Source organism: Zootermopsis nevadensis, unplaced genomic scaffold (genome assembly GCF_977971745.1).
Source record: "Zootermopsis nevadensis isolate Lab colony 2312 unplaced genomic scaffold, Znev_1.0 Znev_ptg000006l, whole genome shotgun sequence".
NCBI lineage: Eukaryota > Metazoa > Arthropoda > Insecta > Blattodea > Termopsidae > Zootermopsis > Zootermopsis nevadensis.
In genome coordinates this window covers 3,287,462-3,300,423 of record NW_028259138.1, presented here as the reverse complement: position 1 = coordinate 3,300,423, position 12,962 = coordinate 3,287,462, and the positions used below count along the sequence as shown (strand labels likewise).

General features: G+C 40.1%; 1 protein-coding gene across 3 annotated transcripts in view; it reads right to left on the bottom strand.

Annotated features, from left to right (window-relative positions):
* The window catches only part of LOC110836314 (CABIT domain-containing protein serrano), a 154,149-nt gene extending 143,855 nt beyond the window's left edge, over window positions 1–10,294 (bottom strand). For 2 of the 3 annotated variants that reach the window (XM_087343573.1, XM_087343574.1), the window contains exon 1: window positions 10,103–10,294. The gene's annotated coding sequence lies outside the window, so the exon portion shown is untranslated. Of the gene's footprint in view, window positions 1–10,078 lie in introns of all 3 variants that reach the window. The other variant, XM_087343575.1, reaches the window with a different exon arrangement.
* Between the last annotated feature and the right edge of the window lie 2,668 nt (window positions 10,295–12,962).

Here is a 12,962-nt window from a genome sequence, read left to right as displayed (position 1 = left end):
CAGACCGACCAAACACTACGTTTCTTGTTTAACTTCTTTTTAAAAAAGTGAATGTTCTATTTCGCAAATAATGCCAAATAAAATGCACATATCCGCATACGGAATGTCACCATGTCACCACTTCAATTTATAGGTCCCGGATTCGATTCTCGTACCGAAGGCCTGTTATCATGCCTTCTGCCGTTTATTTCAGTACTTCCATAAAGCTGCTAGGACTGTACCTGAAAACAGCGAACTTCTGTTTAAGGTTATACCGTCCAAGAATGCAGTTGACAAGGCGTCGTTAAATACAGTAAGGAATTAATTTCTTTTTCGTAATCAGGATCCCCGGCCTCGGTTCTCGCCAAGATGGGTTAAGCTGACCGCGTTTTTCGTACTTTACATCACTTCGTCGTATTTGTTGGGGCAGTTCCCAAAAGCTTCCTTCCACGTCATTTCCAATTCATCGTTCGAAACCGTGCCACTCGCCACTCGCCGCTCCCCCCCCCACCCCCGCCCTCATCTTATTTAACGCCTGATGCCACTCTTAATCTTAAACAAATACAATTCGAAACTCAATGGCCGCTCCAGGTCAATGCCGGTAGGCACCTTGAACTAGACTAAGATTGAGGCTTTCAAATCCTTATCTGACAGTCGTTGTGATCTTTACATTTCATTCAAATTTATATAGCTTCTGCAGATGAAGTAGTATCATCAAATAACCTAAGATTCAACAATTTAACATATCGCTGTTTGTAGCAATCTAGTCATCTGCATTATCGAACTTAATGTTTCAGGATTCGTCTTTGTCCAATCGGAATGTCCGGCAGGCATTCCAAATTTTGTTCCTGCCGCTTCTATTCTGCTTTTGTCTCTGGCATCCGCTCCCATTATTTTGCCTTTCATTTACCAATACTTTGTATAATTTCGCATTTGAGCCCTACTCTAGGCCGTCCTTTACAAAATTCTCTGTAATTTACTGCTTTTATGCATACAAGGTTTTTACTGTCCGGAGTTTAACCCTTTCCAAGTCGAGTGTTTCATCAGAAAGACATTCTTTCATTGTAGATTTATATTTCATTTCAACTGAATTACACTTTGTAAAATTTCCAAATGAACCAAAGTGTCGAGTTGGGAGTAAAGGTTTAGTCGCTAAACTTCTACAAGACTAAACAGCGCAACAACCCAGAAGACAGCCATAGTCAGACTCACCGCCGTGAAAACCTCAAACCCTACACCATCTTAACAGATTTACTTAGTTTGTACTATGGTAACTGGTAAATGTCTGATGATTTTCTCTGATTGCTCCATCCTCCCAACCTCTCCTTTCTCTAACGCTATATAAATCCCCCACTTCCCAGCATCACTACTTCAGTCCTGAAGACAGAGACAGTATGTTTCTCCGAAACGTTGACATCTATCTACGCGTCTACGTGGCGCCGAAACCCAGATGAACTTCATCTTCTTCCTCAATACCGTGAAAATCTCAAATCCAAAACGGTAAACGTTAAACCTGTGGCCCCATGGGTCATTGTCACACAAACAAAGCTATTTAGATTGTAAAAGACACGAACACCAACTCCGCGTTATTAGAATCTTTGAGAAGCTGAGAGCACTCAGCCCTTACCCTCATTGGTTACATCACCCTCCTAATATTAACTGAAGAATAGCATACAAATTATGAAGTACTTCTTGAAAATATCTCTTCTGGGTTGTTAGGGCGCCCTGATGATGGAGGCAGCAACGATCTCTGAAACACCGGTACACTTTTGCCAGACTACATGGCGCAACAACCCAGAAGACAGCCATCTTCGTGCTCGGTGCCTTGAGAACGACTTAAGTCTCTCTATGACCTCTTCTGATTCAGTAATAGGCTACTTGTGAAATGATTAATCCGTTTAGACATTTGGTAGCCAGTCGCAATTTCATGAAACTCCTTATTACGTGATTCTGATCAACGTCATGTTACTCCCCCTTTTTTAGAAAAAAAGTTTATCTCGTACGAAAATAGAATGTATTGAGGCTCGAAAAATTGTTCAAGGATACGTTTAGTATGATCCAAACACATAATAATTCAGCGCTGACACGTAATTCCATCGGTAGAATTACAACCGATTTCAAGTGAAGGTTAGATCATCGCGGTAGGTGATGACTGTACCACGATCAATCCAAGGCCTCGTGCGCCTTGCTATTTTTATTTTACTTATAGCCACGTAATATTCACGCAATGACCGTCGGTGAAACTAAATAATTACACTAATTACATTTACCAGTCTCACGCTAGCATCTGTCATGAAGCGAACTCAGCCCCTTTCAACTGTTATGAAACTCGGACGTAGTCATTAGCTCAAAGGTTGAACCGACTGTGAATTAAAAGTAATGAAAATAACCACCCCTCGTTACACTGTTCTTTAAACTTCTGACCTTAAACCTGACTAGGCGTTTATCACACGGTTACTATGTTATTTTCACGTGAAGGCACATTAAAATGTAGTTTAACAATTCATAACACACACGTGCGCGCGTGAGTACGTACGTGTACTTAAACGTAAGCTGCAGAGATTTAATTTTTCCCACGTCATTGTTTGAAAAAAAGGCAAACTTTTCCCTGTTAATACCGACCACGCCATGAACATTTCTCGAGGATCACGTGTTCTCCCAGTTTCGGTATGAGATGATAGTTGTCAGCTTCCCGCTTTGGACCTTTGCCATCTGACGCCAAAGTTCGTCAACTGCAGTTTTTTAGAAACGACACAGTTTGATTTACAGTGAAACATGTCATAACCGTTTCCTTCCAGATCCTTGCATCGTTAATATTAATACCAATGTTCCAATCTAATTTGAAGTTATATAACCACTGTGACTGATATAGTGTCATCAAATAACCTTTATATCCCTCTCCCAGTCGCCGGGGTTCCAATCAACTACCAAAATTCTATAATTTTGTGAAGCAAACCGATAAACAAGTAATTACACCCGTCACCCAACCAGGCGAGCGCCAGACACCCCCACCCATTTACTCCACTGACCATAAGAAATTCTGACGTCAGTGGTGTCATTTTCAAAGGTCAGAGGTAAAACTGGCGCGTCAGATTTGTTATCATCATGCGTACATATCCTACCTTGTTTGCTTTAATATATGCTTCCGTTAGATGAAAATATATTGTACAGTATTAACCCCCTGGGGTTTACAACAAAAGTCATGGCAGTACATATATATTATATTTATTTATATTTATATATACACACATTTTTAGTTTTATCGCTATTTACTTTTATATTTTTAGAATATTCTTCATACATTTTGTCGACGGTCTTCTTCGGAACAACAAAATAAACAACATTCTAGCATTCTGTTTTCCGGTGAAACATTGTTTTGTTATTTTCGTTTCCCCGGTTAACCATTTCCCTTTGTTAGAGGTACTTTACGTTGGTTTACTCTAATATCACCATGCTTCACCATATTCCGACGGGAACATTTGTAACATGCTATGATCTGCGCTACTCTAAGGGTCGCTTCAGTTGTCACGTCAATCAGAACCACGTTAGAGACGTAGTATTTCACCAAGAGACCACTTGAAAGGCTCAACATCCCATTACTTCACAGGAAAGCTACCATAGCAACAGAACCGATAGATTGATGGTCGCTTTTCGAATGCGGGTGTGACATGCATTACCCATGCCACAAGTTGTGGATTTGCCACTCCAACAAAGTGCAATAAAACCTGAAAGCAGTGGAATATGGAAGAATTTCCTGTTATCCATTTCATGGCAATACGAAGTATCGGATTAGACTGACGGACTGGGTGGAATCATATGAATACACAGTCAGAACGGCAGGTAAACCTTTCAAATGCTAGTTCCATTCAATTCTGCTGATTTTAACAACGGCATGCAAGTAGTAGCACACGAGTTCTGAATAGCCACTGAACCATAGCTTTTAAGACTACGTCACGTCACGTCATGTCACACCACCCGACAGAGACGTCAGTTATTATGGCCGCTGATTTCTCATACACCCATTAATTAATATTTGATGACAAGCCAAGCAGACTTGCAAAGTTACCTCTATTCTTTTCCAGGAACGTGCAGATGTTATTATTAACTTTTCATTTGCTTACTGGATCCACACAAAGTAGGTGATTATAAAAGTATTTCAAACTGAAGAACACGCTTTGCATCTAATACCCATTCGGCTTACGCCTAAGATAGGGGACTAAAGATAATTCCCATTCCCCTTCAAATTATTGCTAACGAATGCAGAAAATTAAAACGTACGAGGTTGGAGTAGCCTCCAACTGCGTAACTTCAATACCATATTTAGTTCAAATAAATCAATAAGTTAAAAGCTTAAAATGCTGCATACAAAAAAAATTATCATTCATATTTTTGGATTGTTCTGTTCCTTTCAAAGCCGATAAACAGTGGCAAATCTTCCTCAAAAATACATTTGTTTTAGGCGACTACTGGAAAAACTGCCATTGAAAAGATGCATGAAATGTTGATTAATGTTTGTCTTACGTCACCTTAACCAAACTGAAAATAAAATAGCAACACAGTGAGTGGTTTAGGCATTGCTTCGTGTAATGCCAACTGACCTCGACCTTTTTCCTCTCTACTCCGTATTACTGCAACTTACTGTGTTCTGGTGGTTAGCATCATCAACTCTTACGAACTAGGCCTTATAGCCTGGAGCAGTTCAGAATTGTTTTTTAATCAAACATGTAAGAAAATACAATGACACCTAATTATCTAAAGACGTAAAGAAACCTCAACTCCCGAAACGTCGTATATCAAAATACACTAACTCAGAAAATGAGCAGTGCTCAACCTAACATTGGTATAATGAATCAGAAAATGTCACAGAGCTTTAGAGAATCTAGTTTCTTTGAACGCCTTTATACACGTCCAACCACTTTCCAGTTCTGTGTTCTACTTTAGTGTGGACGCCAGTGGTCGCGTTTACCATCTTCAGTAAGATGAGGATCGAGATCAAGAAACACGTTTTGTAGTCAAGTTGACTCGGCGTGTCACTTGCACTTCGGAGGCGTTTGGATCAGCTGTCTACAGACATGTATTGTAAAATCTAGTCCACCGGATCTAATGTGGGCACCTACAGAAAGGAATCTAGCTTTGTGTATTTTACCAGAAATCTAATATGATAAAATACAATAATATAGTACACTATAAGGGAAATGCAAAAACAAAATTTCCACATTACTTCTTTCTTACTCTGCAGGTCTACACATCATTGGCCTTGGTGTTCAGTTATTTTAGATGTTGTTACTTCTTTACTGGTCGGAAATCATTTTTCCTTGTATTTCGTAAAATATTTACCATGTCAAATACCGTTTCAAATACGTCACATCATGCCATGTCACTTATCAACAAGCATAAAACTGATAACTTTGTATTGGAACTTCTAACGCAGGTCTTACATTGGACCAGTACAAAGTAAAATCAACGCGTGGAATCTATATTGATAAATTTAGAGAATCAATATGAAATGCGCAAGAAAACTCATTACTTAAATGTGATCGGTAAAAATCGCTCTAAATGTCTGCCGTTTCTGGAAGATTTATCCTCTATTCACAATCCGAATACCCGCCATGCCATGTTAGAAACGGGTCTCACCTAGAAGTCTTAACTTTGTGTGAAATTCCACACTTCGTAATTAACAGGCTCTGTGATAGCAGACAGATAATTGTTGGCAGTAATCGAGCAGTCTAGACTTGTATTCGGAAGGTACTTGGTTCAAATGTCTTTCGAACATCCGCTATCCAGACCGCGATGTTATGTGAAGAGAATTAGTCCTTCCATAAAAATGCCAGGATGGCATCTGAAAGTATGATACAGCCACTTCCACCTTCATCCTTTCTAATAAACTGTACATTTTAATGAAACCTGCGGACAAAGGGAAAGACACGATCTCGTGCTCTTAGAGCAAAGAGGACATAACAAACATTAAACGAGGTAACAGTAACGTTACTGAGATAGCAGTATAAGGGTTAACGCTACGACATGTTATCTGTTGAGGTGTCACTATAAAAGTAACGTTTGTCTGGAAGTCGTACATTAGTTCCGTAGTTCGCCTCTTCAAGAAAGAGAACCAATCAAGTGCCATCCGCCTTTCAACGAAACTGGTCAGACATATCAATGTAGAATGAAAAGGTGGCAGAAAGCAGTCAGCCAGTCAATCTGTCCCGTTACGTGTTCTACTGTTTCACAACCATAACCTACAAGAGTCGACACAATTCAACATCTGCATGACTACTGCGCCATCTGCTTCTGTTTGTGTGACAGACAACTCGTGATGTCCAAAACAGCGACCATGATACTTCTAGACCACCAGGTGCTGTTTCCGTTCATCATCGAGCCACAACTTCTAACATCTAGCATCTGCGTTTGTTTCACGATACCCTACTGTTGCTGACCTGCGTCCATGGATAGATGCAGCCCAATGGAGCGCACATATAATCCAGATTTAAGAAGGCAAATGTAAAATTGCCTCTTAATCTTCCTACCCTGTAGACATTAGTAACAATGAGATACAACGGAGAGAAAACACAGACAGACAGTGGCTGTGAACAACGTGGCGAGGAAATATTCAGACCTGAGAAAGGACATAACATGAGGATAGAGAAATTAGACGAAAACCCTCGACAGAATGACCGACGAAGACAGGAGAATTTTATTAAAGTGGATCTTACAGAAAATAAAATGTATTGGTGTGACCTGGATTCAGTGGCCTCAAGACAGGGCCCTGTGGTGGGCTTATGTGAACACGATAATGAACCTTTGGGTTCTGTATTTAAAAACATTCCAACTACAGTGTTACTCTCGTTTGGATCTTTGAAGACAAGAGGCCACTCGAAATGGTCTTATCTGGAAAGACAGTAAGTCTACCGTTGATACAAGTCCTATTTTGATGCAATTACTCCTAAATATGACTGAAATAAGCTTAACGGTAACAATACAGGTTCTGTCATTTTACTGTGCATAAGCTGAACCGATCAGATGTCATGGCAGATTATGAATTGATGCACAAACAAAACTGAAGTTCATGGAAGGGAACATTTGTCTGGGCGGGTCAGAAGTAAGCAATGACAACACGCAAATCACGATGAAAGATTCTCTCGGCAATTAAATATAAAGGCACAGTGCCAATGCATGAGGCTCCAGCACCTAGGCGCAAGATCTTGTGTGTTTGATGCTTCTCTAACTACAGGGTGGGTGGGAAGTAAGTAGGCATTAAATAATCGCTATTGCATTGGAAATATAGAGGTTATAACCATCTCAATGCCTACTTGCTTTCCACCCACCCTGTACATAGCGGCGGCTGACAAGTTCATTGTAAGTGGTGGTTTGGGAAATACTGGAGGAAAGTGGTCGTGATCCATTTAATTGATGAGGAATATCAAGAGAAACCTTGGTCTCTATAGCGGGTCGACAAGCCAAGTTATGAAGCCGGAATCTTCGAAAAAACAAAGCAGAGGTGCTGACCAGTGCATGGTCTTCATATTACAAGAGACACTGCTGAAATCCAGATGACGCGCGTACAGGAACCTTGCCATGTAAATAGTTGTTAGTGTTCTAGGCACTTTTATTCCATTTTCAGTAGACTATTTCTTGTTGTTGAGAATACAATTAATTAATTCAGTAAATAAATTAATCTTTGTTGAATGTAGGCTTAGTGTAGGCACCTTTCTCAACTTTAAAATCTGAAATAATTCTTGAATATCCAACCATTAAACAAATAAAATATACTCTTTTTCTTTACAACAAACTATATGAGGAAGATTCTATCCAACAATGCCCTTTTTTCAATTCTAAAGGGTTCTGACGACGATAGAATACACTTAAAATTATTCATTGTCTGGACTTTTTCCATCGTCCTATTTTTAAAAGGAGAAAACCACGACGTTTCGAAGACTGGCTCTGATGTTGGTTTTAATTTCCTACGACGACTTAGAGGCTGGAGTTAAACCCCCCCCCCCCCCTCTTCGGTTTGGATTTTTTGTCAATATTGTGTTTTCGCTACTGGCCGTTTTTTAGAGTTTTTATGATCGATCTTACAATTTTATTTTTCCACATTCTTCCTATCATCTGCTGACAAGATCTGTACCCAGGTGGATATGCCGAGACAGTTCGGTGACATATATCCAGTGACAGAGACTAGCTCTATCTAATGGACCCAACAGAGTAGGTACCTCTCGCCTGAAGACGGAGACAGAACCGTTCTCCGAAACGTCGTGAATTTCTTCTTTTCAAAAAAGGACGATGGAAAAAGTCCAGACAATGAATAATTCTCATGTCATTTCTTGATAATTGGATGTGTGTAAGAAAAAATATGTGGTATGTGTTGTTTGTTACAAAGCTGGCAAACTCGTGAATGAGACTTATTATATAAAATACGTACTAAGGAACCAGAATGAAACAGCAGTGCACAGTGGCTCCTTTGAAAACATTTCCTTAGTCGGGGCGAGCCATTCGCAACTGCCAACAGCAGTTCGTTTAGAAGCATGATTTTGCGATATGCAGCTAACAGAGCGGTCTTGAATCAGGTCGTTGGCTAATCAATGATTAGAGGTTGTTAAATGCTTCAGTGCGTATTACTAACAAGGAGACAAACACAGTAACACTGATGTTCTGCACACACACACACACACACAGGCATTGCCTGTTTTACGTTAATTTGGCTTAACAGATCATAATGTGTACAGTGTACGAAGGAGGAAGAGACCGACGAGAATTAAGAAGAGTGGGAACAGAAAATCAAGAAGAAAGATGACGATAAATGCGAGAGAATGAGGAAGGAAGAAGCAGAAAAGATAGTTGGAGGATAAGAAGAAAAAAGTAAGAAATTAACAGACGGGCGAATGATAAGAGTTGAAGAGGACTGATTCTCCATTCAAAGACGAATCTTATTTGCAGAGGTTAAATATCGCCTAATAAAAGAGGACGATGAAGGGAGGTGGTATTGGAATCAGTATGGCCGGTAGGTAATACGACCGACAGCCGAACCAGATACCTGCCATATATACATATACCACCTTAACATCTCATTCCACACTGCATATCAGAACCAGTGTCATCAAATTACCAATGAATCTGTCAATTCTGACATGATCGTTTAGGTAGGCCTAATTGAAAAGAACATTTCTCTGTGTGTGAAGGAATTACCGTTTACTTAATCCGGGCCATTGAATGGTACTGATAAAGGATATACGCCTGTATACAGAGAGTCACACATTTAAGGAACTGTAAGTAACTCCAGTTCTTTATGTAACTCAAAGGAACATAACACCGTTTAAAAGATACAACCACTGATGAACCCTATCTAAGTCTGTCGAATCCAGTCCGTTTTAATATTATACTCCCATCTACGCTCATGTCTACCAATAGCATCTTACCTTGACATCTTCTGACCAACATTTTGCACACGTGCGTACTACATGCACCGTCCATCTTCTAAAAATATTTCGTGAAGTATGCGAACTGCAAACTTCGACATTATGTAACTTTCTCCAAAAATCTCCTATTTATCCAGTTCACAATGATTTCGGTCATTATTTAAACCTTAACGACACGAAAGGATAAGAACTCTTCACGATCATTGAAAAGTGAGTACTGCGCGTGGCGTTTCGATTTTATTTAGAATGTCAAGAGTAGTTTCAAAATACGTTTTAATAGCACGGAGATGGTAAAGACATCTAAAGAAAAGTTGCTGGCTGTTTTCTTAAGCCCCACTTATTCGCCAAACGCCGTCGAGCGCCAACTTCAAACATCACTTTAAGATAAATGCTCTGTCTGACAATGAGAGGCATTAAGAAAAGTTGCTACTTCACGATACTGACTGCATGCAATTCTTCAACTTCACTGCATTTTACGACCACGAGGTCCTATACAGGAATGAAGTTTTCGTATAGTTAGCCGTAAGGTTCAAAAGTGAAATTAACTACCAACGGTCAGTGATATTTCCTTCCACACAGAAAAGTCATCTTCATGAATAAATATAAGCAAATGAAGTATTGTAACTTGATGAATTATAAAAAGTATTCTTAAATAAAACATCTATGATTCATAATATCGTACTCACTCTCCTCAAGTCTCAAACACTCACTTTTCTTACTAATCCTCAGCGATGGACTGCCTTTATGGAACACTTGTCACTCGCTAACACATTCACAAACATAACACACAAACACATCTGCCCGGCCGCAGATGTACAGACGCCCCACACACTGACACTTCAGCTCAATCTACCTCAGCTACGAGAGCAGGAGAGAGACTGCTCTTGGCTGGGTATGTTGTCACTTAGCTACTCGCCAGCTGAGGCGAACGATCTCACTACTATCTGCTGGCAGTTCTGTGTACTACCTTGCACTCATCAAACTGAACTCAGTGCCATCTGTCGAGCTGTAATTGCACATAATCTGAAATGTCACCTTAATTTTTTTGTTTACACTGCAGGTCAATGCCTCGCGGAATACTGTTAAAACTAGTCTCACTTCATCTTAAACGTCGGGTATTCGATACCCAACCGCATCTAAACAACGAATAAAGCACTGAGTAAGTGTATGTATCTATATTTATCAGTGTATTCAGCAGTAAGATAAGACAATCAGTTCCTCAGCATTAATGTCTTGTTTCCTACGCATGTGTAACTTTCACTCGCAATACATCCAAATGTATAAATATTCCACTTGTGTATGCAGACACACACAAGTAATGAAAGAAAAACCAGTCTTACATAAATACATCCACGAATGTACATACATTACATACACACAAACTCATACATAAGCAAGCACGCATGCATATACTTACATGTATATGCAGTTACTTTTCAACACTCCGTCCAAAAGAACAATGTGTGGTGATTCAGGTCAGCTGTTTTGAAAAAGAGAGCGGGGTGCCAGGGGACGAGAGTTTAAATGTAAAAATCATCAATGATCCTATTGAAATTGACCAAATTCCGGTTCATACCGATGGCCTGATTTTAACTAATGCCGTAAGTAACGCTGGCATAACTGAGCATTTTGTTTTCTCTGAAATTTTTAAACTAGAATCTTGTAGATGCTTTTCTCTATCTGCAATAATCTTTGTACCAAGTCACGTAAAGGATGCCTTTGTCTTTAAACATTTTTATTTTTTTCTCAGTAGGTTGATTACGTGAAATGTCATTTTCTTGCAGGTGTTATGTGTAGAATGGTGTCATTTTCCTTCAGATGTCTGGTTAAGCTCGGCTCCATTTCCACGCAGGTGTCTACTTAAGCGGTGTCTTCCTTTTTATGAAATTTATACCCTTGTACTGATGGCAGGACTTATGACAAGGCAACAGTTGCAATCCAGGGACAAACAGTCTTTATTTGAGACCGGATGGAGCTGATAGCCTTATGGCCACGACATGATGCTTCCTAAGATTGCGGATTTATGAGACGGTCTGTACGTAGGGAGGGTAGCTGTGAACCTACTGAATAAGCAGTCGCTGACAGCCAGCTTCAGGGTTGGGCAGGGATCCAACAACTCATCATCCTTCCCCCCCAAAAGTTAGCAAGTTACGAAGCGTTATACACAGTCTTCATGGAGCAAAGTTTTTCTCGATAAATTGACAGGCCCATCGCCGTGATGGAGGCAACAAGCACCTTTGAAACGTCGATAAACTTCCACGAGACTATGCTACGCAACAAAACAGAAGATACTCGCCCCCGTGAGAACCACAAATCTGAAAGTTATATTCGTCAGCTAGTCAGAATTCCCGTAATTTTATGAAACCGTGTTCACAAAAGACTGTCGAGTCAGAGTTTGTATGAAGTTACTGCTGATGGGCAAACCTCTCTAGAATAAATAGTAATTCAACGTCCAAATACACTACAATTGTATACTTAGATATCGATATCTAATTTTTCTGTGTCATTAGACGCTATAACGGAGTAGTTAAAATAATTTAAGAATTAATATTACTACCCCTTTTGAGAAAGAAGGCTGGAACACCTTTAGACATCCTTGCAGCCAGGCTATTGTTGCATGCATAGCTGCGGGGATAACAGACCCAAGGTTTGATTCGTGTTCAAATAAAACGGCTGCTGGTATGGCAACGTAGAAATTCCATGCAGGTGAATCCTGTGGGGTGGGGTCAGAGTCAGGGGTCAGACCTGAGTTACTTGCCATACCACTTCGCATCTAGAAACGGAAGCAACAAACGTTTGTACATTCGGTGTTACTGTCGTGAGACACGCTCCGTATCTGGACGAAAATGCCTAGATTGCTCCGTTAGACAATACTGATAACCTCTTCGTATCTGTTACTGACAGCTATGTCTTTCACGGTTGAACAGATTTGAAGTTACGTTAGTTACTCAATGATGCCTTGTCACCACGGCTTGACTCGTCCGATCGCAGATGCAGAAGACAGCGAATATAATGAAACCACCAGCAGAGAGCAGGGCATGGAACGATGAAACTCAGTCAATATAGCCCGTAATCAAGCCGAGATTCGAACCAGTACGCTCTGCAGACAGTTACCGCTACCTGTTCTCTCGTTTAATATGAGCTCTTGTGGTTAATTTGTTCCGTACTTTATTTAATCACTAAGAGTCAAACCCCATAATGGCGCCACACTGTTCTGGTGTTACAGCTGGGATAGCAGTAAATTTAAACTTTTATTTTTACTCGTAATATTTCCAACACATCGCCGACAAATTATACTCATTGTGGGTATAGCGTACGCATCTGTTCAGCTTCCTTAAGTGTGTGTTGCGTACTACATGGTAGTTGCTGCTGTCACAAAAAAGTCACACAGACCGATGGATGTGTAATTATTCTGTCAGAATTCTTGTATTGCTACCTCTTAACTGTATGCTGCTTATTCTGGGTACTAATATTTCCATTTTGAAATCAAGGCCCGTGCCAGTAACAGGTTCATTTGCTGCAACTGCTTGGATTTGGAATGTCAGAATTTACGCCGCTGACCCCAAGCAT